Genomic DNA, 26,131 nt, shown 5'->3' with positions numbered 1-26,131 from the left:
TTCCATGTTTTTATACTTTTATATTTTTATTCCATGTTTTTATATTTTTATACTGTAGTAGGGAGGTAAAAGGTTTGACTGGCTTATATTCCATGGTTTTATACTGTAGTAGGGAGGTAAAAGGTTTGACAGACTCCTATTCCATGGTTTTATACTGTAGTAGGGAGGTAAAAGGTTTGACAGGCTTCTATTCCATGGTTTTATACTGTAGTAGGGAGGTAAAAGGTTTACCTGGCTTCTATTCCATGGTTTTATACTGTAGTAGGGAGGTAAAAGGTTTACCTGGCTTCTATTCCATGGTTTTATACTGTAGTAGGGAGGTAAAAGGTTTACCTGGCTTCTATTCCATGGTTTTATACTGTAGTAGGGAGGTAAAAGGTTTACCTGGCTTCTATTCCATGGTTTTATACTGTAGTAGGGAGGTAAAAGGTTTGACAGACTCCTATTCCATGGTTTTATACTGTAGTAGGGAGGTAAAAGGTTTACCTGGCTCCTATTCCATGGTTTTATACTGTAGTAGGGAGGTAAAAGGTTTGACTGGCTCCTATTCCATGGTTTTATACTGTAGTAGGGAGGTAAAAGGTTTGACAGGCTCCTATTCCATGGTTTTATACTGTAGTAGGGAGGTAAAAGGTTTGACTGGCTCCTATTCCATGGTTTTATACTGTAGTAGGGAGGTAAAAGGTTTGACTGGCTCCTATTCCATGGTTTTATACTGTAGTAGGGAGGTAAAAGGTTTGACTGGCTCCTATTCCATGGTTTTATACTGTAGTAGGGAGGTAAAAGGTTTGACTGGCTCCTATTCCATGGTTTTATACTGTAGTAGGGAGGTAAAAGGTTTGACAGGCTCCTATTCCATACTGTAGTAGGGAGGTAAAAGGTTTGACAGGCTCCTATTCCATGGTTTTATACTGTAGTAGGGAGGTAAAAGGTTTGACTGGCTCCTATTCCATGGTTTTATACTGTAGTAGGGAGGTAAAAGGTTTGACTGGCTCCTATTCCATGGTTTTATACTGTAGTAGGGAGGTAAAAGGTTTGACAGACTCCTATTCCATGGTTTTATACTGTAGTAGGGAGGTAAAAGGTTTGACTGGCTCCTATTCCATGGTTTTATACTGTAGTAGGGAGGTAAAAGGTTTGACTGGCTCCTATTCCATGGTTTTATACTGTAGCAGGGAGGTAAAAGGTTTGACAGACTCCTATTCCATGGTTTTATACTGTAGTAGGGAGGTAAAAGGTTTGACTGGCTCCTATTCCATGGTTTTATACTGTAGTAGGGAGGTAAAAGGTTTGACTGGCTCCTATTCCATGGTTTTATACTGTAGTAGGGAGGTAAAAGGTTTGACTGGCTCCTATTCCATGGTTTTATACTGTAGTAGGGAGGTAAAGGTTTGACTGGCTCCTATTCCATGGTTTTATACTGTAGTAGGGAGGTAAAAGGTTTGACAGGCTCCTATTCCATACTGTAGTAGGGAGGTAAAAGGTTTGACAGGCTCCTATTCCATGGTTTCATACTGTAGTAGGGAGGTAAAAGGTTTGACTGGCTTCTATTCCATGGTTTTATACTGTAGTAGGGAGGTAAAAGGTTTGACAGACTCCTATTCCATGGTTTTATACTGTAGTAGGGAGGTAAAAGGTTTGACAGACTCCTATTCCATGGTTTTATACTGTAGTATGGAGGTAAAAGGTTTGACTGGCTCCTATTCCATGGTTTTATACTGTAGTAGGGAGGTAAAAGGTTTGACTGGCTTCTATTCCATGGTTTTATACTGTAGTAGGGAGGTAAAAGGTTTGACTGGCTTCTATTCCATGGTTTTATACTGTAGTAGGGAGGTAAAAGGTTTACCTGGCTCCTATTCCATGGTTTTATACTGTAGTAGGGAGGTAAAAGGTTTGACTGGCTCCTATTCCATGGTTTTATACTGTAGTAGGGAGGTAAAAGGTTTGACTGGCTCCTATTCCATGGTTTTATACTGTAGTAGGGAGGTAAAAGGTTTGACTGGCTCCTATTCCATGGTTTTATACTGTAGTAGGGAGGTAAAAGGTTTGACTGGCTCCTATTCCATGGTTTTATACTGTAGTAGGGAGGTAAAAGGTTTGACTGGCTTCTATTCCATGGTTTTATACTGTAGTAGGGAGGTAAAAGGTTTGACTGGCTTCTATTCCATGGTTTTATACTGTAGTAGGGAGGTAAAAGGTTTGACTGGCTCCTATTCCATGGTTTCATACTGTAGTAGGGAGGTAAAAGGTTTGACAGGCTTCTATTCCATGGTTTTATACTGTAGTAGGGAGGTAAAAGGTTTGACAGACTCCTATTCCATGGTTTTATACTGTAGTAGGGAGGTAAAAGGTTTGACAGGCTCCTATTCCATGGTTTCATACTGTAGTAGGGAGGTAAAAGGTTTGACTGGCTTCTATTCCATGGTTTTATACTGTAGTAGGGAGGTAAAAGGTTTGACTGGCTCCTATTCCATGGTTTTATACTGTAGTAGGGAGGTAAAAGGTTTGACAGGCTCCTATTCCATGGTTTTATACTGTTAATTGTCTCACCGTTTCAAAGTCTTGTCTTTATTATGTGTGACCAACAGGTCTTCATGGTTTCTATGTCCTGTCTTCACAATGTTCAATACATCACCCATTGATACGGTCTGGCTTCATCCTAGTGTTACCTGTTGATGGTGAAAGGTTGCCGTGACTGCTGTTGCTTGGGCATGCAGATGATGCTGGGAGAGGCACGGTTGGGGCTGCCCAGGCCCGAGCTGCCCAGGCTGTTGGTCCTGCCCCCACTAGGCATGCCCCCCACCATGACCTCCTGGCGCCCCACCTGCTGAGGGGTGTTCATCATGTTCCGCGTGTTCATGGGCAGGATGCTCCTACAGTGGAGGAGACACAGAGAGAGAGAGAGAGACACAGAGACAGTCATGGATATGATCAGGGTGGCGTGATCAGGACAACATGAAAAGCGAAAAGAGAACGGAATAAGATTAGCTGATTCATCAAAACCTTGTTTTTATTAGGCACGATGAGTGATATTGACCTACTAAAAACAACAGTCCTAACCCCCATAGGGAGGAGCTCACCGGGCGGCTGACAGATGCTCTGTCATGAACAACATGCTCCTTTTACCAAGCAACTAATGCATCAGTCGGCTGAATCAGGTTGGTAGAACCAGACATGCTGAGATGAATCCCAGAGCCAACTGGGTGACTGTTGTTGGAAATGGTCAGTACATGGCCTATAAGTGGAGGGGTGTACCTGCTTGGCGAGGGAGGAGTATGGAGGGACATTGCGGGGGCGACTCCAGAGGCAGGGGTAACGTGGCTCGGTAGCTGGTTGCCCTGTGGTAAGCTACGATTCAACTGAGCCGTGTTGCTCATGCCCCTCATAGGGAACCCTAGGGCACCTGCACGTCACAGACAACACAGACACACACAGGGGAGAAAGGTGGTTATAGTTGGGAGAAATACAGGCTTTAAAACAGTCAGCTATATTCCTTTATTCAGTAGACATAAACAGACACAGGGGAGAAAGGTAGTTATAGTTGGGAGAAATACAGGCTTTAAAACAGTCAGCTATATTCCTTTATTCAGTAGACATACACAGACACACAGGGGGGAAAGGTGGTTATAGTTGGGAGAAATACAGGCTTTAAAACAGTCAGCTATATTCCTTTATTCAGTAGACACACAGGGGAGAAAGGTGGTTATAGTTGGGAGAAATACAGGCTTTAAAACAGTCAGCTATATTCCTTTATTCAGTAGACACACACAGACACACAGGGGAGAAAGGTGGCTATAGTTGGGAGAAATACAGGCTTTAAAACAGTCAGCTATATTCCTTTATTCAGTAGACACACACAGACACACAGGGGAGAAAGGTGGCTATAGTTGGGAGAAATACAGGCTTTAAAACAGTCAGCTATATTCCTTTATTCAGTAGACACACAGGGGAGAAAGGTGGTTATAGTTGGGAGAAATACAGGCTTTAAAACAGTCAGCTATATTCCTTTATTCAGTAGACACACACAGACACACAGGGGAGAAAGGTGGTTATAGTTGGGAGAAATACAGGCTTTAAAACGGTCAGCTATATTCCTTTATTCAGTAGACACACACAGACACACAGGGGAGAAAGGTGGTTATAGTTGGAAGAAATACAGGCTTTAAAACGGTCAGCTATATTCCTTTATTCAGTGGACATACACAGAAAGACGGGGGAGAAAGGCAGTGGGTTAGAGTCGGAGATAAACAGGCTTTGGACTGGTAAGCTCTGAAGACGCTAGGCTATATTCCTGTAAAATACTTGGGAGAAACAGAGATTGAGTATTTCAAGACAACAGCTGACAGGAGAAGCCCGATAGTGACAACATGGAACGGGGCCTAAAACCCAGAGGACTACTGTATTTACATTGATCTGTGTACCAAGGTCGGCCTCAATTACACTCAATTACACTTTCAACTCAGCCAATTCAATCCACTTCCTGCACTGAACAGCATATGGAGTTGACCGCAATCCTTTCCCTTAGAGCATTATATGCCATAGGTAGGACATATTAACCCAGCTAAAGGATCAGACCAGAGGACGTGCGTTTAGTCCTAAATGGCATCTTATTCCCTATTAAGTACACTACTTTTGACCAGAGCTCTAAATGCAGGCTAGGCAGACAGAATGCAGACGAGCAGTGACAGAATGCAGGCTAGGCAGTGACAGAATGCAGTCTAAGCAGTGACAGAATGCAGGCTAAGCAGTGACAGAATGCAGGCTAAGCAGTGACAGAATGCAGGCTAAGCAGTGACAGAATGCAGACGAGCAGTGACAGAATGCAGGCTAAGCAGTAACAGAATGCAGGCTAAGCAGTGACAGAATGCAGGCTAAGCAGTGACAGAATGCAGACGAGCAGTGACAGAATGCAGACGAGCAGTGACAGAATGCAGGCTAGGCAGTGACAGAATGCAGTCTAAGCAGCGACAGAATGCAGGCTAGGCAGCGACAGAATGCAGGCTAAGCAGTAACAGAATGCAGGCTAAGCAGTGACAGAATGCAGGCTAAGCAGTGACAGAATGCAGGCTAAGCAGTAACAGAATGCAGGCTAAGCAGTGACAGAATGCAGGCTAAGCAGTAACAGAATGCAGGCTAAGCAGTAACAGAATGCAGGCTAAGCAGTGACAGAATGCAGGCTAAGCAGTGACAGAATGCAGGCTAAGCAGTAACAGAATGCAGGCTAAGCAGTAACATAATGCAGGCTAAGCAGCGACAGAATGCAGGCTAGGCAGTGACAGAATGCAGGCTAGGCAGTGACAGAATGCAGGCTAAGCAGTAACAGAATGCAGGCTAGGCAGTGACAGAATGCAGGCTAGGCAGCGACAGAATGCAGGCTAAGCAGCGACAGAATGCAGGCTAAGCAGTGACAGAATGCAGGCTAAGCAGCGACAGAATGCAGGCTAAGCAGTGACAGAATGCAGGCTAAGCAGCGACAGAATGCAGGCTAGGCAGTGACAGAATGCAGGCTAAGCAGCGACAGAATGCAGGCTAGGCAGCGACAGAATGCAGGCTAAGCAGCGACAGAATGCAGGCTAGGCAGTGACAGAATGCAGGCTAAGCAGTGACAGAATGCAGGCTAGGCAGCGACAGAATGCAGGCTAGGCAGCGACAGAATGCAGGCTAGGCAGTGACAGAATGCAGGCTAGGCAGTGACAGAATGCAGGCTAGGCAGTGACAGAATGCAGGCTAGGCAGCGACAGAATGCAGGCTAAGCAGTGACAGAATGCAGGCTAAGCAGTGACAGAATGCAGGCTAAGCAGTAACAGAATGCAGGCTAAGCAGTGACAGAATGCAGGCTAAGCAGTAACAGAATGCAGGCTAAGCAGTAACAGAATGCAGGCTAAGCAGTGACAGAATGCAGGCTAAGCAGTAACAGAATGCAGGCTAAGCAGTAACAGAATGCAGGCTAAGCAGTGACAGAATGCAGGCTAAGCAGTGACAGAATGCAGGCTAAGCAGTAACAGAATGCAGGCTAAGCAGTAACAGAATGCAGGCTAAGCAGTAACAGAATGCAGGCTAAGCAGTGACAGAATGCAGGCTAGGCAGCGACAGAATGCAGGCTAGGCAGCGACAGAATGCAGGCTAAGCAGTAACAGAATGCAGGCTAGGCAGCGACAGAATGCAGGCTAAGCAGTGACAGAATGCAGGCTAGGCAGTGACAGAATGCAGGCTAGGCAGTGACAGAATGCAGGCTAAGCAGTGACAGAATGCAGGCTAAGCAGTGACAGAATGCAGGCTAAGCAGTGACAGAATGCAGGCTAGGCAGTGACAGAATGCAGGCTAGGCAGTGACAGAATGCAGGCTAGGCAGTGACAGAATGCAGGCTAGGCAGTGACAGAATGCAGGCTAAGCAGTGACAGAATGCAGGCTAAGCAGTGACAGAATGCAGGCTAAGCAGTGACAGAATGCAGGCTAAGCAGTGACAGAATGCAGGCTAAGCAGTGACAGAATGCAGGCTAGGCAGTGACAGAATGCAGGCTAAGCAGTGACAGAATGCAGGCTAAGCAGTGACAGAATGCAGGCTAAGCAGTGACAGAATGCAGGCTAAGCAGTGACAGAATGCAGGCTAAGCAGTGACAGAATGCAGGCTAAGCAGTGACAGAATGCAGGCTAAGCAGTGACAGAATGCAGGCTAAGCAGTGACAGAATGCAGGCTAAGCAGTGACAGAATGCAGGCTAAGCAGTGACAGAATGCAGGCTAAGCAGTGACAGAATGCAGGCTAGGCAGTGACAGAATGCAGGCTAAGCAGTGACAGAATGCAGGCTAAGCAGTGACAGAATGCAGGCTAAGCAGTGACAGAATGCAGGCTAAGCAGTGACAGAATGCAGGCTAAGCAGTGACAGAATGCAGGCTGACAGAATGCAGTGAGTGACAGAATGCAGGCTAAGCAGTGACAGAATGCAGGCTAAGCAGTGACAGAATGCAGGCTAAGCAGTGACAGAATGCAGGCTAGGCAGTGACAGAATGCAGGCTAAGCAGTGACAGAATGCAGGCTAAGCAGTGACAGAATGCAGGCTAGGCAGTGACAGAATGCAGGCTAAGCAGTGACAGAATGCAGGCTAAGCAGTGACAGAATGCAGGCTAAGCAGTGACAGAATGCAGGCTAAGCAGTGACAGAATGCAGGCTAAGCAGTGACAGAATGCAGGCTAGGCAGTGACAGAATGCAGGCTAAGCAGTGACAGAATGCAGGCTAAGCAGTGACAGAATGCAGGCTAAGCAGTGACAGAATGCAGGCTAAGCAGTGACAGAATGCAGGCTAGGCAGTAACAGAATGCAGGCTAGGCAGTGACAGAATGCAGGCTAAGCAGTGACAGAATGCAGGCTAAGCAGTGACAGAATGCAGGCTAGGCAGTGACAGAATGCTAAGCAGCAGTGGAGTGTTCAAAGCCATGCATGGATGGTGAAGGGACAGCAGACGAGCAGTGCTTACTTTGTGGCCCGTATAAACTGGCACCAAGCTGCGACAATTGACCTGACGACGATGGGGATGGAGATGCCAGCATCTGGAAGACAGGAAGCAGGAAATGCATGTTAGTGGAGATTCACTCACTTCTCTTCCAGGTCACTTACAAGCAAAGGAAACTGGTAGGGTTTTTTTTTTTAAGTTAAAAGATCTTTTCCATTCACTTTACAAAGAAAGTCATCCGTTTTGTGGGATAAAATGGTATCTAATGTTAAACAAGCAGGGCTCCCTTATGCTGCTCTTGTACAGGCTACATCACCTACACTCAGTCAGACCAGACCAATTGGCTCTACTAGATGGAAGACAGCGTGTGTGGCTTTGTGTGGGCTAGCGATTTGCTGATGTCAACGTTGTGAACAGAGTGCCCCATGGTGGCGGTGTTATGGTATGAGCAGGCATATGGTAAGGACAACGACCACAATAGCATTTTATCAATGGCAATTTGAATGCACAGAGATACCGGGAAGAGATCCTGAGGTCCATTGTCGTGACATTCATCCGCCTCCATCACCTCATGTTTCAGCATTATAACGCACGGCCCCATGTCGCAAGGACCTGTACACAATTCCTGGAAGCTGAAAACGGCCTGCATACTCAGACATGTGACCCATTCAGCATGTTTGGGATGCTCTGGATCGACATGTACGACAGCGTGCTCCAGTTCCCGCCATTGAAGAGGAGTGGGACAACATTCTACAGGCCACTATCAACGGCCGGATGTGTTGCTCTGCATGGAGAAAGCGCTGGTCACACCAGATATACTGCCTGCTTCTCTGATCCAGGCCCCTAACTATGATTTACGGTATTTATGACCAGATGAATATCTGTATTCTCAGTCATGTGAAACCCATAGATTAGGACCCGATGAACTCATTTTCAATTGACTGGTTTCCTTATTATGAATTGTAACGTCAGAAATATTTTGGAAATAGTTCCATGTTGCATTTATTTTTGTTCAGTGAATAAGGGCATGGTTGGCTGTCATCGGGTAAAGGTGTATATGGTTGGCTGTCATCAGGTAAAGGTGTATATGGTTGGCTGTCATCAGGTAATGGTGTATATGGTTGGCTGTCATCAGGTAAAGGTGTATATGGTTGGCTGTCATCAGGTAAAGGTGTATATGGTTGGCTGTCATCAGGTAAAGGTGTATATGGTTGGCTGTCATCAGGTAAAGGTGTATATGGTTGGCTGTCATCAGGTAAAGGTGTATATGGTTGGCTGTCATCAGGTAAAGGTGTATATGGTTGGCTGTCATCAGGTAAAGGTGTATATGGTTGGCTGTCATCAGGTAAAGGTGTATATGGTTGGCTGTCATCAGGTAAAGGTGTATATGGTTGGCTGTCATCAGGTAAAGGTGTATATGGTTGGCTGTCATCAGGTAAAGGTGTATATGGTTGGCTGTCATCAGGTAAAGGTGTATATGGTTGGCTGTCATCAGGTAAAGGTGTATATGGTTGGCTGTCATCAGGTAAAGGTGTATATGGTTGGCTGTCATCAGGTAAAGGTGTATATGGTTGGCTGTCATCAGGTAAAGGTGTATATGGTTGGCTGTCATCAGGTAAAGCTGTATATGGTTGGCTGTCATCAGGTAAAGCTGTATATGGTTGGCTGTCATCAAGTAAAGGTGTATATGGTTGGCTGTCATCAAGTAAAGGTGTATATGGTTGGCTGTCATCAAGTAAAGGTGTATATGGTTGGCTGTCATCAAGTAAAGGTGTATATGGTTGGCTGTCATCAGGTAAAGCTGTATATGGTTGGCTGTCATCTGGTAAAGGTGTATATGGTTGGTTGTCATCAGTCATCAGGTAAAGGTGTATATGGTTGGGTGTCATCAGGTAAAGCTGTATATGGTTGGCTGTCATCAGGTAAAGGTGTATATGGTTGGCTGTCATCAGTCATCAGGTAAAGATGTATATGGTTGGCTGTCATCAGGTAAAGGTGTATATGGTTGGCTGTCATCAGGTAAAGCTCTTTATGGTTGGCTGTCATCAGTCATCAGGTAAAGGTGTAATAGGTTTAAGGTGTATATGGTTGGCTGTCATCAGTCATCAGGTAAAGGTGTATATGGTTGGCTGTCATCAGTCATCAGGTAAAGCTGTATATGGTTGGCTGTCATCAGGTAAAGGTGTATATGGTTGGCTGTCATCAGTCATCAGGTAAAGGTGTATATGGTTGGCTGTCATCAGGTAAAGGTGTATATGGTTGGCTGTCATCAGTCATCAGGTAAAGGTGTATATGGTTGGCTGTCATCAGTCATCAGGTAAAGGTGTATATGGTTGGCTGTCATCAGTCATCAGGTAAAGGTGTATATGGTTGGCTGTCATCAGGTAAAGGTGTATATGGTTGGTTGTCATCAGTCATCAGGTAAAGGTGTATATGGTTGGGTGTCATCAGGTAAAGCTGTATATGGTTGGCTGTCATCAGGTAAAGGTGTATATGGTTGGCTGTCATCAGGTAAAGCTGTATATGGTTGGCAGTCATCAGTCATCAGGTAAAGGTGTATATGGTTGGCTGTCATCAGGTAAAGCTGTATATGGTTGCAGTCATCAGTCATCAGGTAAAGGTGTATATGGTTGGCTGTCATCAGGTAAAGGTGTATATGGTTGGCTGTCATCAAGTAAAGGTGTATATGGTTGGCTGTCATCAGTCATCAGGTAAAGGTGTATATGGTTGGCTGTCATCAGGTAAAGGTGTATATGGTTGGCTGTCATCAGGTAAAGGTGTATATGGTTGGCTGTCATCAGGTAAAGGTGTATATGGTTGGCTGTCATCAGGTAAAGCTGTATATGGTTGGCTGTCATCAGGTAAAGCTGTATATGGTTGGCTGTCATCAGGTAAAGGTGTATATGGTTGGCTGTCATCAGGTAAAGCTGTATATGGTTGGCTGTCATCAGGTAAAGCTGTATATGGTTGGCTGTCATCAGTCATCAGGTAAAGGTGTATATGGTTGGCTGTCATCAGTCATCAGGTAAAGATGTATATGGTTGGCTGTCATCAGGTAAAGGTGTATATGGTTGGTTGTCATCAGGTAAAGCTCTTTATGGTTGGCTGTCATCAGGTAAAGGTGTATATGGTTGGTTGTCATCAGGTAAAGCTCTTTATGGTTGGCTGTCATCAGGTAAAGGTGTATATGGTTGGCTGTCATCAGTCATCAGATAAAGGTGTATATGGTTGGCTGTGGTTGGCTGTCATCAGTCATCAGGTAAAGGTGTATATGGTTGGCTGTCATCAGGTAAAGCTGTATATGATTGGCTGTCATCAGTCTTCAGATAAAGATGTATATGGTTGGCTGTCATCAGGTAAAGCTGTATATGGTTGGCTGTCATCAGTCATCAGGTAAAGGTGTATATGGTTGGCTGTCATCAGTCATCAGGTAAAGATGTATATGGTTGGCTGTCATCAGGTAAAGCTGTATATGGTTGGCTGTCATCAGTCATCAGGTAAAGGTGTATATGGTTGGCTGTCATCAGGTAAAGCTGTATATGATTGGCTGTCATCAGTCTTCAGATAAAGCTATATATGGTTGGCTGTCATCAGTCATCAGGTAAAGATGTATATGGTTGGCTGTCATCAGGTAAAGCTGTATATGGTTGGCTGTCATCAGTCATCAGGTAAAGGTGTATATGGTTGGCTGTCATCAGTCATCAGGTAAAGGTGTATATGGTTGGCTGTCATCAGGTAAAGGTGTATATGGTTGGCTGTCATCAGGTAAAGCTGTATATGGTTGGCTGTCATCAGGTAAAGCTCTTAATGGTTGGCTGTCATCAGTCATCAGGTAAAGCTGTATATGGTTGGCTGTCATCAGGTAAAGGTGTATATGGTTGGTTGTCATCAGTCATCAGATAAAGCTGTATATGGTTGGCTGTCATCAGGTAAAGCTGTATATGGTTGGCTGTCATCAGGTAAAGCTGTATATGGTTGGCTGTCATCAGTCATCAGGTAAAGCTGTATATGGTTGGCTGTCATCAGTCATCAGGTAAAGCTGTATATGGTCGGCTGTCATCAGTCATCAGGTAAAGCTGTATATGGTCGGCTGTCATCAGTCATCAGGTAAAGCTATATATGGTTGGCTGTCATCAGTCATCAGATAAAGCTATATATGGTCGGCTGTCATCAGTCATCAGATAAAGATGTATATGGTTGGCTGTCATCAGGTAAAGCTGTATATGGTTGGCTGTCATCAGTCATCAGGTAAAGGTGTATATGGTTGGCTGTCATCAGTCATCAGGTAAAGGTGTATATGGTTGGCTGTCATCAGGTAAAGGTGTATATGGTTGGCTGTCATCAGGTAAAGCTCTTTATGGTTGGCTGTCATCAGTCATCAGGTAAAGCTGTATATGGTCGGCTGTCATCAGTCATCAGGTAAAGCTATATATGGTTGGCTGTCATCAGTCATCAGATAAAGCTATATATAGTTCAGTCTAAATGAGACAAGCCTGTCAGTACATGTGATCAGTGTTTAGTTCTCTGGTTCAGTCTAAATGAGACAAGCCTGTCAGTTCATCATGTGATCAGTGTCTAGTTCTCTGGTTCAGTCTAAATGAGACAAGCCTGTCAGTTCATCATGTGATCAGTGTCTAGTTCTCTGGTTCAGTCTAAATGAGACAAGCCTGTCAGTACATGTGATCAGTGTCTAGTTCTCTGGTTCAGTCTAAATGAGACAAGCCTGTCAGTTCATCATGTGATCAGTGTCTAGTTCTCTGGTTCAGTCTAAATGAGACAAGCCTGTCAGTTCATCATGTGATCAGTGTCTAGTTCTCTGGTTCAGTCTAAATGAGACAAGCCTGTCAGTTCATCATGTGATCAGTGTCTAGTTCTCTGGTTGTCTAAATGAGACAAGCCTGTCAGTTCATCATGTGATCAGTGTCTAGTTCTCTGGTTGTCTAAATGAGACAAGCCTGTCAGTTCATCATGTGATCAGTGTTTAGTTCTCTGGTTCAGTCTAAATGAGACAAGCCTGTCAGTACATGTGATCAGTGTCTAGTTCTCTGGTTCAGTCTAAATGAGACAAGCCTGTCAGTTCATCATGTGATCAGTGTCTAGTTCTCTGGTTCAGTCTAAATGAGACAAGCCTGTCAGTTCATCATGTGATCAGTGTCTAGTTCTGGTTCAGTCTAAAAGGGGGACAAGGAAAACCATGTTGAGAAACATGACGGTCTGAAACAGAACCAGCATTAACTGGTGTCATTTGCTTAAGCACATGAAATATGCAAATGGTGTGAATTATACCCCACAGTGAGAGAATATCTTTAGCACAGAACACAAGCGTGTACAAAAATATAAACCAAATGTGTGATGAGAGGATATTACTGAGATAATACATTATTTTATAGGGGAGACAAATCCATCCTCTGACTAGAAGCAGTATGTCACAGCAGACTAGAAGTGGTCTAAATTCTTCCAGACTGCACTAAACCGAGCCCTGCTACCTGCTCCTTGAACCCAGGAACTCCGGAATCCTGTCCCACCTATAGAACCCAGAGCAGGTTGGCGTCACATTCCATCAGCACGGCCCGTTACCTCTGACCCGAGGGACGTTTCTGGGCTGGACTTAGGACTTGGACCTGCTCTGAGATTTGGCTCAGACCATCTCGTTATCCTTTCTACCAAAGTGTCCTACTCACTGTACTGGTATGAAGGGACCAGAACCTAGTCCAAGCTGAGCTGCACATCTTTAGACCACCCTTACGTTAACATGTATGCAGGCATGACTGACACAAAGCTGTCTGCTAAACGGTATATTACATGATGTCCTCAGCACTCGTCTAAATGAGAGGTGGTCACAGCGGTGAGGTTATAACACATTTATCATCACACCCACCAGCAGAGTCCAGTTTAGTTGACCATAAAATAACCCTTTAGATGTCAGAGTCCCTTCCCAGTTTCACTACTGCTCTGCTAAGAAGCTTCCTTGTACAGAGAGTTTAGATGCACATCAGATGTGTCTGCTTACCAGGAGCTGGTTAGAAGTTCTTTAAAGTCCTGGGAGTCTAAACTATCCAATAGAGAAGCACCAGTCAGTAGAGCTGTTATCAGACAGGTTTCAGGACAGATGAGCTCTCTCTAGGTTCAGTAGAGCTGTTATCAGACAGGTTTCAGGACAGATGAGCTCTCTCTAGGTTCAGTAGAGCTGTTATCAGACAGGCTTCAGGACAGATCCTCTCTCTCTAGGTTCAGTAGAGCTGTTATCAGACAGGCTTCAGGACAGATGCTCTCTCTCTAGGTTCAGTAGAGCTGTTATCAGACAGGTTTCAGGACAGATGATCTCTCTCTAGGTTCAGTAGAGCTGTTATCAGACAGATTATCTCTCTAGGTTCAGTAGAGCTGTTATCAGACAGGTTTCAGGACAGATGATCTCTCTAGGTTCAGTAGAGCAGTTATCAGACAGGTCTGGTTTCAGGACAGATGATCTCTCTCTAGGTTCAGTAGAGCTGTTATCAGACAGGTTTCAGGACAGATGTTCTCTCTCTAGGTTCAGTAGAGCAGTTATCAGACAGGTTTCAGGACAGATGCTCTCTCTCTAGGTTCAGTAGAGCTGTTATCAGACAGGTTTCAGGACAGATGATCTCTCTCTAGGTTCAGTAGAGCTGTTATCAGACAGATTATCTCTCTAGGTTCAGTAGAGCTGTTATCAGACAGGTTTCAGGACAGATGCTCTCTCTCTAGGTTCAGTAGAGCTGTTATCAGACAGGTCTGGTTTCAGGACAGATGTTCTCTCTCTAGGTTCAGCAGAGCTGTTATCAGACAGGTTTCAGGACAGATGTTCTCTCTCTAGGGTCAGTAGAGCTGTTATCAGACAGGTTTCAGGACAGATGATCTCTCTCTAGGTTCAGTAGAGCTGTTATCAGACAGGTCTGGTTTCAGGACAGATGCTCTCTCTCTAGGTTCAGTAGAGCAGTTATCAGACAGGTTTCAGGACAGATGATCTCTCTCTAGGTTCAGTAGAGCAGTTATCAGACAGGTTTCAGGACAGATCTCTCTCTAGGTTCAGTAGAGCTGTTATCAGACAGATTATCTCTCTAGGTTCAGTAGAGCTGTTATCAGACAGGCTTCAGGACAGATCCTCTCTCTAGGTTCAGTAGAGCTGTTATCAGACAGGCTTCAGGACAGATGCTCTCTCTCTAGGTTCAGTAGAGCAGTTATCAGACAGGTCTGGTTTCAGGACAGATGATCTCTCTCTAGGTTCAGTAGAGCTGTTATCAGACAGGTTTCAGGACAGACGATCTCTCTCTAGGTTCAGTAGAGCTGTTATCAGACAGATTATCTCTCTAGGTTCAGTAGAGCTGTTATCAGACAGGTCTGGTTTCAGGACAGATGCTCTCTCTCTAGGTTCAGTAGAGCTGTTATCAGACAGGTCTGGTTTCAGGACAGATCTCTCTCTAGGTTCAGTAGAGCTGTTATCAGACAGGTCTGGTTTCAGGACAGATGCTCTCTCTCTAGGTTCAGTAGAGCTGTTATCAGACAGGTTTCAGGACAGATGATCTCTCTCTAGGTTCAGTAGAGCTGTTATCAGACAGGTCTGGTTTCAGGACAGATGTTCTCTCTCTAGGTTCAGTAGAGCTGTTATCAGACAGGTTTCAGGACAGATGTTCTCTCTCTAGGGTCAGTAGAGCTGTTATCAGACAGGTCTGGTTTCAGGACAGATGATCTCTCTCTAGGTTCAGCAGAGCTGTTATCAGACAGGTTTCAGGACAGATGTTCTCTCTCTAGGTTCAGTAGAGCTGTTATCAGACAGGCTTCAGGACAGATGATCTCTCTCTAGGTTCAGTAGAGCTGTTATCAGACAGGTTTCAGGACAGATGATCTCTCTAGGTTCAGTAGAGCTGTTATCAGACAGGTTTCAGGACAGATGATCTCTCTCTCTAGGTTCAGTAGAGCTGTTATCAGACAGGTCTGGTTTCAGGACAGATGTTCTCTCTCTAGGTTCAGCAGAGCTGTTATCAGACAGGTTTCAGGACAGATGTTCTCTCTCTAGGGTCAGTAGAGCTGTTATCAGACAGGTTTCAGGACAGATGATCTCTCTCTAGGTTCAGTAGAGCTGTTATCAGACAGGTTTCAGGACAGATGCTCTCTCTCTAGGTTCAGTAGAGCTGTTATCAGACAGGTCTGGTTTCAGGACAGATGTTCTCTCTCTAGGTTCAGCAGAGCTGTTATCAGACAGGTTTCAGGACAGATGTTCTCTCTCTAGGTTCAGTAGAGCTGTTATCAGACAGGCTTCAGGACAGATGATCTCTCTCTAGGTTCAGTAGAGCTGTTATCAGACAGGTTTCAGGACAGATGATCTCTCTCTAGGTTCAGTAGAGCTGTTATCAGACAGGTTTCAGGACAGATGATCTCTCTCTCTAGGTTCAGTTGAGCTGTTATCAGACAGGTCTGGTTTCAGGACAGATGCTCTCTCTCTAGGTTCAGTAGAGCTGTTATCAGACAGGTTTCAGGACAGATGATCTCTCTCTAGGTTCAGTAGAGCTGTTATCAGACAGGTCTGGTTTCAGGACAGACTCTCTCTCTCTAGGGATTTAATACCTCTTCTCTGACCGATGAGCTGAGAGAGCTGAGGTACCCGTTTTGAAGAGGGTGGTGAGCCTTAAACCAGCAGAATTCCCTCAGAGCAGGTAGTGTGGGTGATAAACCCTTTGATGTGTTATTGGCTGATATCAGAAGCCCTTATATGGCTGTTAGCCTCCATTACTATGGTGTCTTCGGTAAAGCATGGGGACTCAACACAAACCAAAATGCCCACACCATCAGTAGTTGGGTTCATTCTTGGCCGCTGTCACCATTGTCCCCTCACCCGCAGTGTGGTCCAGTCAGTCTGCCTCCCACAGAGCCGGGTCCCAGTCAGTCTGCCTCCCACAGAGCCGGGTCCCAGTCAGTCTGCCTCCCACAGAGCCGGGTCCCAGTCAGTCTGCCTCCCACAGAGCCGGGTCCCAGTCAGTCTGCCTCCCACAGAGTCGGGTTCCAGTCAGTCTGCCTCCCACAGAGTCGGGTTCCAGTCAGTCTGCCTCCCACAGAGTCGGGTTCCAGTCAGTCTGCCTCCCACAGAGTCGGGTTCCAGTCAGTCTGCCTCCCACAGAGTCGGGTTCCAGTCAGTCTGCCTCCCACAGAGTCGGGTTCCAGTCAGTCTGCCTCCCACAGAGTCGGGTTCCAGTCAGTCTGCCTCCCACAGAGTTGGGTTCCAGTCAGTCTGCCTCCCACAGAGTTGGGTTCCAGTCAGTCTGCCTCCCACAGAGTTGGGTTCCAGTCGGTTCTTCTCAGGGAGGAACGTAGCCTTGGAGCAGTGGGCACAACTGACAACAACGTCTGTTGTTGTGGGACTGGGAACATGATGACGGGTGCTCAGACTCAAGGATCTCTCTCAAAAAACATCTCCTCGCTACTTATCAAACAGCACTGGAGGAGAAGATCTGAGGCTCTCCATAACTTGGCCAGTAGAAAGGACCGGAGGAACTGGGGGTAAAGACTTGACAAAGAGACTGTCAGCATAGTTCCTGAGCCTTCTCCTGACTCCTGTATGTTTGTCTGACTAACAGGCTGGAGGGGAAGCAATCATTATGAAGGGAACCTCGGCGATGATCACAACACACAGAGATGCTTGTTAACTGAGGGTTATGTCCCTGGCTGTCTGCCCAGTCTCTGGTCCCAGAGAACACTGTAGGTCCATTGTTCCTTCCCACACAGGTGTCAACTAACCAACATGGTTCGTCCTGGACAGCTTCTGAAAAGGCAATCTATTTACTATATAAACACCCTACTTTTTGACCAGGGCCCACAGGGTAGTGCAGGAATAGGGGTCCATTTGAGACACATGCCTGATTATATTCCCCCCTCTATTCCCAGAGAACTGAAGGAAAACTCTTCAGACACCAGATAAAGGTGGCCTGCCCGGGTCTTTGGCACCAACGGCTCCAATGTGGCCTCTGATTAACAAATGGAAGGAGTCCCAGGCAGAGGTTGTGTCCCAAATGACACCCTATCCCCTGAGTTCCATATTCTCCTTTCATAGGAGCCCTGGTCAAAAGTAGTGCACTATTTAGGGAATATGGTGCCATTTGGAACACAAGCAGAGTGAAGGCTCTATTGAACTCTGAGACCTGGGTTATGAATGCCTTGTTCTGCTCTTCTCTATGGATATCCCGTCTAGACAGGCCGGGTTAGATGTCATCCCGTCTAGACAGGCCGGGTTAGATGTCATCCCGTCTAGACAGGCCGGGGTAGATGTCATCCCGTCTAGACAGGCCGGGGTAGATGTCACCCCGTCTAGATGTCACCCCGTCTAGACAGACCGGGTTAGATGTCACCCCGTCTAGATGTCACCCCGTCTAGATGTCACCCCGTCTAGATGTCACCCCGTCTAGACAGGCCGGGTTAGATGTCACCCCGTCTAGACAGGCCGGGTTAGATGTCACCCCGTCTAGACAGGCCGGGTTAGATGTCATCCCGTCTAGATGTCACCCCGTCTAGACAGGCCGGGTTAGATGTCACCCCGTCTAGACAGGCCGGGTTAGATGTCACCCCGTCTAGATAGACCGGGTTAGATGTCACCCCGTCTAGACAGGCCGGGTTAGATGTCACCCCGTCTAGACAGGCCGGGTTAGATGTCACCCCGTCTAGATGTCACCCCGTCTAGACAGGCCGGGTTAGATGTCACCCCGTCTAGACAGGCCGGGTTAGATGTCACCCCGTCTAGATGTCACCCCGTCTAGATGTCACCCCGGACAGGCCGGGTTAGATGTCACCCCACCCCGTCTAGATGTCACCCCGTCTAGACAGGCCGGGTTAGATGTCATCCCGTCTAGACAGGCCCCGGGGCCGGGTGATGTCACCCCGTCTAGACAGGCCGGGTTAGATGTCACCCCGTCTAGATGTCACCCCGTCTAGACAGGCCGGGTTAGATGTCACCCCGTCTAGACAGGCCGGGTTAGATGTCACCCGTCTAGACAGGCCGGGTTAGATGTCACCCCGTCTAGATGTCACCCCGTCTAGACAGGCCGGGTTAGATGTCATCCCGTCTAGACAGGCCGGGTTAGATGTCACCCCGTCTAGATGTCACCCCGTCTAGACAGGCCGGGTTAGATGTCATCCCGTCTAGACAGGCCGGGTTAGATGTCACCCCGTCTAGACAGACCGGGTTAGATGTCACCCCGTCTAGATGTCACCCCGTCTAGATGTCACCCCGTCTAGATGTCACCCCGTCTAGACAGTCTAGATGTCACCCCGTCTAGATGTCACCCCGTCTAGATGTCACCCGTCTAGATAGGCCAGGTTAGATGTCACCCCGTCTAGACAGGCCAGGTTAGATGTCACCCCGTCTAGACAGACCGGGTTAGATGTCACCCCGTCTAGACAGGCCGGGTTAGATGTCACCCCGTCTAGACAGGCCGGGTTAGATGTCACCCCGTCTAGATGTCACCCCGTCTAGATAGACCGGGTTAGATGTCACCCCGTCTAGACAGGCCGGGTTAGATGTCACCCCGTCTAGACAGGCCGGGTTAGATGTCACCCCGTCTAGACAGGCCGGGTTAGATGTCACCCCGTCTAGACAGGCCGGGTTAGATGTCACCCCGTCTAGACAGGCCGGGTTAGATGTCACCCCGTCTAGATGTCACCCCGTCTAGACAGGCCGGGTTAGATGTCACCCCGTCTAGACAGGCCGGGTTAGATGTCACCCCGTCTAGATGTCACCCCGTCTAGACAGGCCCCCGTCCACAAGGTTAGATGTCACCCCGTCTAGATGTCACCCCGTCTAGACAGGCCGGGTTAGATGTCATCCCGTCTAGACAGGCCGGGTTAGATGTCACCCCGTCTAGATGTCACCCCGTCTAGACAGGCCGGGTTAGATGTCACCCCGTCTAGATAGACCAGGTTAGATGTCACCCGTCTAGATGTCACCCCGTCTAGATAGACCAGGTTAGATGTCACCCGTCTAGATAGACCAGGTTAGATGTCACCCCGTCTAGATAGACCAGGTTAGATGTCACCCCGTCTAGATAGACCAGGTTAGATGTCACCCCGTCTAGATAGACCAGGTTAGATGTCACCCCGTCTAGATAGACCAGGTTAGATGTCACCCCGTCTAGATAGACCAGGTTAGATGTCACCCCGTCTAGATAGACCAGGTTAGATGTCACCCCGTCTAGATAGACCAGGTTAGATGTCACCCTGTCTAGATGTCACCCTGTCTCGATAGGCCAGGTTAGATGTCACCCTGTCTAGATAGGCCAGGTTACTGTCATCCTGTCTAGATGTCATCCTGTCTAGATAGGCCAGGTTAGATGTCATCCTGTCTAGATGTCATCCTGTCTCGATAGAAGGCTTAAATCTAACCTGGTCTCACGTGATCAGTCACATAGCAGGCCGAGGATTCAGAGGAGTTCATCTTGTAGAGACCACTGTTAGGATGATCCATATCTGGATGTACTAATGTCACCATGTGACTCCTCTCTATTCACTGTAACTAAGAGTGAATGAGTCGTGTCCACTTCCCTATTAACCACCCAACCAGACACACATTTAACCAAACCGTTACTGAGGAAAAGCAGAAACCGCAAAAGATCAGCTTGGAAAATAATGTCATAGCAACAGAAACATGAGCTTAGATGACTGCAACGAAGCCCAAACCTGAAGAGCTGGAGAAGCCTTGCACCCCCACATGAATCCAGACCACAGAGAGCCAAGGAGTCTGGATTCAACCTCTACGGGTTTTACTGACTAAGTGACAACTGACGAATCAGGCACCTCATAATAGGGGGTCAAAGGTTGTAACATGCTGGTAGCATCACTTACGTCTTTGTCTGATGGATGAGGGAACATGGATGTCTGGCCATAATACACAGTGTCATCGGGGTAGTCACTCTCCACCCCTTCTACAAACCTCTTTCTGGTAGCACTAAACATGCTGTTAGTCACCTGTAGAGGGGAGGAAAGGAGGAAAGCGTTTAGGACACAGGTTACCAACTGGTCGATCGCCATCCACAAGGCATTCCTAGTCGATCACCAAACATTTCTGGACAAAATAACAACTATGAAGACATGAGCTACATTAATATTATTATTTGTGTTGCGCTGTTGGCGGTGGGGGCGCACTCGATTCAGAAGCCCTGTTGGCGGTGGGTGCGCACTAATTCAGAAGCCCTGTTGGCGGTGGGTGCACTCGATTCAGAAGCCCTGTTGGCGGTGGGTGCACTCGATTCAGAAGCCCTGTTGGCGGTGGGTGCACTCGATTCAGAAGCCCTGTTGGCGGTGGGTGCGCTCGATTCAGAAGCCCTGTTGGCGGTGGGTGCGCTCGATTCAGAAGCCCTGTTGGCGGTGGGTGCACTCGATTCAGAAGCCCTGTTGGCGGTGGGTGCACTCGATTCAGAAGCCCTGTTGGCGGTGGGTGCACTCGATTCAGAAGCCCTGTTGGCGGTGGGTGCACTAGATTCAGAAGCCCTGAGAACCTGACAGGCCAAGTGTTCCCACGTTCAACCCTTTCATTTGTCTAAAAACACGAACTCGACCTACCTGGCAGACTGGGAGATCTGTGGCTAAAGCGAGTGGACCCGCTGCACTGGCCAATCGGATAGCTCAAAAATCCCCATGCCAACAACTTCCACAGCAACGTTTGACACTAGCCTACGTGAGATTTCATACCATTTAAAACCATAAAAGAGACTGTCAAAGAAAACAGCAAAGAGCTGCTGTTTTTATGAGTTCATGTTAAAGTTAATATTCAACAGTATTACAGAACATAAAAGCTCTTCTCCCGACTTCCACTCACCCTGCAGCTGAACTGAATGAGCAGCCGTGTGTATCGACAGCCCTTCCTTTTTCTTATTATTAGCTCATCTATTTTAATATCAAGGAATCTTTCACTTTCGCTGGTCATAAGAACATGAATTTGTGCACGAGACGGATGCAGTGTGACTGGAGTTCCACCGTGAGTGACTGACAATGAGTGACGATAGCCAATCACAGTCTGGAGCTGGCCATAAGCCCCTCCTCCCTGTCAAAGTCCTTGCCAATAGGAGCCAGGGGGAACTCCATGTCCTGGTTGATCACATAGCTGAGCAGTGGAAGTCATTGATCATAGGAGTTGGATTGGCTGGTTTGTTGACAACAGCTGACCTGACCTACTAGTGCAGCCAGCTTCAGTGAGGTCAGGTTGTCTTATCTTCCTAAAAACACATGGCTCCTGTGGAAGAGGCTCGTCTATCATGAAAGCACAGAGTATCAACCCACACACACACACACACACTGCTCATCTAATAGTATTAGCTTTTAGCAGATAGTGTTTGGTGCAACGTCACTATCCTTAGTTTAGGATTATGTAAAGCGTCGCTGAATAGTGATATTTTTTAAGTGTTTTTTTTTTAATAACTAGCTGAGCAAAAAAGAAAACCAGCTGAAACTTAGGCCCGGATGCAGTATCTTTGACTTCCCAGATGCCTTCATATTGTATTTTGAAAATATGTTTTCTACATTTCCCTTTTCGAAGCAAAAATTCTCCATCTAGCCTTGCAGCACAAACTAGACATGTCGGACCCATTCTACAGTTTCGGCCCAAGACGGTTGGCTAGGCAACAGACAGAGGGATGAGGCCAAGACGGTTGGCTAGGCTAACAGACTGAGAGGGATGAGGCCAAGACGGTTGGCTAGGCTAACAGACAGAGGGATGAGGCCAAGACGGTTGGCTAGGCTAACAGACTGAGAGGGATGAGGCCAAGACGGTTGGCTAGGCTAACAGACTGAGAGGGATGAGGCCAAGACGGTTGGCTAGGCTAACAGACTGAGAGGGATGAGGCCAAGACGGTTGGCTAGGCTAACAGACTGAGAGGGATGAGGCCAAGACGGTTGGCTAGGCTAACAGACTGAGAGGGATGAGGCCAAGACGGTTGGCTAGGCTAACAGACTGAGAGGGATGAGGCCAAGACGGTTGGCTAGGCTAACAGACTGAGAGGGATGAGGCCAAGACGGTTGGCTAGGCTAACAGACTGAGAGGGATGAGGCCAAGACGGTTGGCTAGGCTAACAGACTGAGAGGGATGAGGCCAAGACGGTTGGCTAGGCAACAGACAGAGAGGGATGAGGCCAAGACGGTTGGCTAGGCAACAGACAGAGGGATGAGGCCAAGACGGTTGGCTAGGCTAACAGACTGAGAGGGATGAGGCCAAGACGGTTGGCTAGGCAACAGACTGAGAGGGATGAGGCCAAGACGGTTGGCTAGGCTAACAGACTGAGAGGGATGAGGCCAAGACGGTTGGCTAGGCTAACAGACTGAGAGGGACGAGGCCAAGACGGTTGGCTAGGCTAACAGACTGAGAGGGATGAGGCCAAGACGGTTGGCTAGGCTAACAGACTGAGAGGGATGAGGCCAAGACGGTTGGCTAGGCTAACAGACTGAGAGGGATGAGGCCAAGACGGTTGGCTAGGCTAACAGACTGAGAGGGACGAGGCCAAGCAAGAGCATGAAACAAAGCTCAACATTGGAGATGTTTAAAGAGAACAGAAACATTGTCTAGCAAATCCAGGCCAAGGACATTGTGGAACACAGTAGACTGCTGGACGACCTTGAGAGGATGTTTGAAAACCAGCTGTAGTCCTACTGAGTAAACTATTGTACACCGTCAAAATACAGCATTCACACACAAAAATAAAGGAATAATCCATTAGGACCGCCCCAAAACAGCCTGGTCCACCCTCTGAAGGAACACCAATGGCCTAACTATTTATCTCCCACACCAGCTACCAACAGCCTATGTTATGAACTTAGACCAATATGAAAAACCTTCCCAGACTCTCACCAACCCGCTCTAAATACACCGACAGGGCCATTTCCATTAGTCTCGCAGCACAGCTACTCTGAGTTCATCAGGAGCGTATGACACTCCAGGAAGTCTGAAACTAGACTTTACGGACCGACTTTCAAATAACTGCCCTTTTCTGGCCTAAAAATAACATTTTCACAAACAAATCTGCCCCCAAAAACACATTCAAATAACAAGCTGTATCCACCAATCCAAAGAGAGGAATAGGCAGGCGCTTGAGAGCCTGCAGTGGACAACAAATCCCATTGTTGGGGGCGGAGACAAATCCCATTGTTGGGGGCGGAGACAAATCCCATTGTTGGGGGCGGAGACAAATCCCATTGTTGGGGGCGGAGACAAATCCCATTGTTGGGGGCGGGGACAAGCATCTGGTCATGACACCCTGTATGTGTGGTGGTGACTAGATGAAGACCAGTCATCAGGACATTAAGGAGTAGGGGGGTAAAGGATGGTGACTAGATGTAGACCAGTCATCAGGACATTAAGGAGTAGGGGAGTAAAGGATGGTGACTAGATGTAGACCAGTCATCAGGACATTAAGGAGTAGGGGGGTAAAGGATGGTGACTAGATGTAGACCAGTCATCAGGACATTAAGGAGTAGGGGGGTAAAGGATGGTGACTAGATGTAGACCAGTCATCAGGACATTAAGGAGTAGGGGGTAAAGGATGGTGGTGACTAGATGTAGACCAGTCATCAGGACATTAAGGAGTAGGGGGGTAAAGGATGGTGACTAGATGAAGACCAGTCATCAGGACATTAAGGAGTAGGGGGTAAAGGATGGTGACTAGATGTAGACCAGTCATCAGGACATTAAGGAGTAGGGGGTAAAGGATGGTGACTAGATGTAGACCAGTCATCAGGACATTAAGGAGTAGGGGGTAAAGGATGGTGACTAGATGTAGACCAGTCATCAGGACATTAAGGAGTAGGGGGTAAAGGATGGTGACTAGATGTAGACCAGTCATCAGGACATTAAGGATTAGGGGGTAAAGGATGGTGACTAGATGTAGACCAGTCATCAGGACATTAAGGAGTAGGGGGTAAAGGATGGTGACTAGATGTAGACCAGTCATCAGGACATTAAGGAGTAGGGGGGTAAAGGATGGTGACTAGATGAAGACCAGTCATCAGGACATTAAGGAGTAGGGGGGTAAAGGATGGTGACTAGATGTAGACCAGTCATCAGGACATTAAGGAGTAGGGGGGTAAAGGATGGTGACTAGATGTAGACCAGTCATCAGGACATTAAGGAGTAGGGGGGTAAAGGATGGTGACTAGATGTAGACCAGTCATCAGGACATTAAGGAGTAGGGGGGTAAAGGATGGTGACTAGATGTAGACCAGTCATCAGGACATTAAGGAGTAGGGGGGTAAAGGATGGTGGTAACTAGATGAAGACCAGTCATCAGGACATTAAGGAGTAGGGGGGTAAAGGATGGTGGTAACTAGATGAAGACCAGTCATCAGGACATTAAGGAGTAGGGGGGTAAAGGATGGTGACTAGATGTAGACCAGTCATCAGGACATTAAGGAGTAGGGGGGTAAAGGATGGTGACTAGATGTAGACCAGTCATCAGGACATTAAGGAGTAGGGGGGTAAAGGATGGTGACTAGATGTAGACCAGTCATCAGGACATTAAGGAGTAGGGGGGTAAAGGATGGTGGTGACTAGATGAAGACCAGTCATCAGGACATTAAGGAGTAGGGGGGTAAAGGATGGTGACTAGATGTAGACCAGTCATCAGGACATTAAGGAGTAGGGGGGTAAAGGATGGTGGTGACTAGATGAAGACCAGTCATCAGGACATTAAGGAGTAGGGGGGTAAAGGATGGTGACTAGATGTAGACCAGTCATCAGGACATTAAGGAGTAGGGGAGTAAAGGATGGTGACTAGATGTAGACCAGTCATCAGGACATTAAGGAGTAGGGGGTAAAGGATGGTGACTAGATGAAGACCAGTCATCAGGACATTAAGGAGTAGGGGGTAAAGGATGGTGACTAGATGAAGACCAGTCATCAGGACATTAAGGAGTAGGGGGGTAAAGGATGGTGACTAGATGTAGACCAGTCATCAGGACATTAAGGAGTAGGGGGTAAAGGATGGTGACTAGATGTAGACCAGTCATCAGGACATTAAGGAGTAGGGGGTAAAGGATGGTGGTGACTAGATGTAGACCAGTCATCAGGACATTAAGGAGTAGGGGGTAAAGGATGGTGACTAGATGTAGACCAGTCATCAGGACATTAAGGAGTAGGGGGTAAAGGATGGTGACTAGATGTAGACCAGTCATCAGGACATTAAGGAGTAGGGGGTAAAGGATGGTGGTGACTAGATGAAGACCAGTCATCAGGACATTAAGGAGTAGGGGGTAAAGGATGGTGGTGACTAGATGTAGACCAGTCATCAGGACATTAAGGAGTAGGGGGTAAAGGATGGTGACTAGATGTAGACCAGTCATCAGGACATTAAGGAGTAGGGGGGTAAAGGATGGTGACTAGATGAAGACCAGTCATCAGGACATTAAGGAGTAGGGGGGGTAAAGGATGGTGACTAGATGTAGACCAGTCATCAGGACATTAAGGAGTAGGGGGGTAAAGGATGGTGACTAGATGTAGACCAGTCATCAGGACATTAAGGAGTAGGGGAGTAAAGGATGGTGGTGACTAGATGAAGACCAGTCATCAGGACATTAAGGAGTAGGGGGGTAAAGGATGGTGGTGACTTGATGAAGACCAGTCATCAGGACATTAAGGAGTAGGGGGTAAAGGATGGTGGTGACTAGATGTAGACCAGTCATCAGGACATTAAGGAGTAGGGGG

The 26,131-nt window shown here is 47.1% G+C and overlaps 1 long non-coding RNA gene across 2 annotated transcripts; it reads left to right on the top strand.

Annotated features, from left to right (window-relative positions):
• Window positions 1-10,617: 10,617 nt before the first annotated feature.
• Window positions 10,618-18,137, top strand: LOC127916925 (uncharacterized). 2 transcript variants are annotated; one of them, XR_008096567.1, is made up of 7 exons: window positions 10,618-11,556; window positions 11,832-13,781; window positions 13,870-14,082; window positions 14,121-14,306; window positions 14,657-15,023; window positions 15,081-15,506; window positions 15,559-18,137. It is a non-coding gene; the product is annotated as an uncharacterized LOC127916925 (long non-coding RNA). The 2 variants fall into 2 exon arrangements; XR_008096566.1 differs by having other exon boundaries at window positions 14,657-15,055; window positions 15,165-18,137.
• Window positions 18,138-26,131: the final 7,994 nt, after the last annotated feature.

Source organism: Oncorhynchus keta, unplaced genomic scaffold (assembly GCF_023373465.1).
Source record: "Oncorhynchus keta strain PuntledgeMale-10-30-2019 unplaced genomic scaffold, Oket_V2 Un_contig_10103_pilon_pilon, whole genome shotgun sequence".
Taxonomy (NCBI): domain Eukaryota; kingdom Metazoa; phylum Chordata; class Actinopteri; order Salmoniformes; family Salmonidae; genus Oncorhynchus; species Oncorhynchus keta.
This window is presented reverse-complemented; position numbering and strand designations above follow the sequence as displayed.